This window comes from Anoplophora glabripennis, unplaced genomic scaffold (assembly GCF_000390285.2).
Source record: "Anoplophora glabripennis isolate ALB-LARVAE unplaced genomic scaffold, Agla_2.0 scaffold749, whole genome shotgun sequence".
Taxonomy (NCBI): domain Eukaryota; kingdom Metazoa; phylum Arthropoda; class Insecta; order Coleoptera; family Cerambycidae; genus Anoplophora; species Anoplophora glabripennis.
The window spans coordinates 115,185-117,056 of record NW_019416889.1 but is presented as its reverse complement, the minus strand read 5'-3'; positions in this window follow the sequence as shown (position 1 = coordinate 117,056).

Genomic DNA, 1,872 nt, shown 5'->3' with positions numbered 1-1,872 from the left:
GACACTATTTACTTTTTAAAGTAAAAATTACTTATTAACCAGAAAAGATCGTTTCCCAAAAAACGGATTTAATTTTTATATCTTATTTTAGCTCAATTTTTTTCGACTTCCATGCATAGATATTAAATGTTGAAGACGGATTGGCTATTTAGGTATATGCTGCTTAACTGGAATTACTGGAACAATATACAGGGTGTTTGTAAATAAGTGCGAAATATTATAGGGGGTGGTTGCCGAAGTTATTTTGTGAAAAAAAGTTCATATAAACGTAGGTCGAAATATACTTTGTTTCCGAGATCCAGACTGTTTAAATTTTAGTTTTTTATTTATTTTTATTAATTATTTAAAGTTTTAAAGATATTGACTCGAAATTTGAAAAACGCTTTGGAGGGATAAATTTACATTTTTTTGGAGTGATCCGAATATTTTTACTTACACCAGTGGCATTCGTGCGAGAATGCCACAAACTTTTTTAATTAAAAAAATGGTACGCCGCTGACTTCTTCCCGTTTTGATATTTTTTTTGGAAATCCGCCATCAATTTTAAATGAAATTAGTCTCTTCAATTGTGTATTTTTAATTTCTATAACATTATGTAGTAGGTTAGGTACTGTCAATATTTCTAAATTAAATACAATCATGAAATTTCGGGTCAAACACTGAAATAATTAATAAAAATAAATAAAAAATTTAAATTTAAACAATGTATCTCGGAAACGAAGCATATTTCGACGTACGTTTATATGAACTGTTTTTCGCAAAATAACTTCGGCAACCACCCCTAAAATATTTCGCACTTATTATATCTCTATTTCTATTTCTATTTACATCTTTTCAATTCCCTCTACGGATATATCTAAGTACTATATTTCGTACCTACATATTTTTGAAACAAAATGATCGAAAATAGAAAAAAATGGCGAAATTCATATTAAATATGTTAGAAAAACAAAAAAAAAGAAAAAAATATAAAATAAAATGAGAAATTACCTTATCGCACAATGCGCTAAATCTACAATGTTATGGCAGATTTTTATTTGGATTACCCTCAAATTTAATATCCCACAAAATTATACAATAGGTTATAGGTATACGAAATAAAAAGTCAATAAAATAAAATGTAAGCAAGTTTAATTATCAAATTGTGTAGAAGTTAATTACAATTATACTCCGCGGTCGAAATTATAGAGAGTGATTCAGACATAATATAAAAACACTATTACCATAGTGCGTATAAAATATAAAATGATTTTTATACGGTTCAATACACTGAAAGAAATGCGTTTTATTCTTTATTGGAATTCTATATACCATTATAAGACCATTGTATACTATATGTGACAGTTAATCAGGTGAATATTGGATATAAAACGCGTATTGCTAGCACAGTTGTATAGTGACTATAAACCTTATTCTTTATTAAATTATTGTATAACTAGTATACAACGTTTTTTATACCCTTTACGAAATAATAGCAATAACTGTTATTAAAGTGTTCCATATCGTTATTAGAACATCTAGTACTGGTTATAAGTTTTATAATAATAAATGTATTAAACTGTTGTATACTCTGTATGAGTTAAAAACATGTCATTAAGTTTTCAGAAATTTTATTGGATAACTGTAATTACAAGCTAAGGTTCTAATGTAAACATACATAAAACATACTTTTAAGCACTAAAAATGATGACAAATCGCTCCCAAAACTGTCCAGTTTATTTTCTTAGCAACGATGCACCCGTATTTTCTTGTATTACATGAGAATTTGCACTATAACTCTTCCACCTTAAGAATGAAGCATCCCCAGAAAGGTTGAGCTTCTTTCCATATAATTTTATTTCCTCTGGTTGATTGACTTTATACCCATGCTTT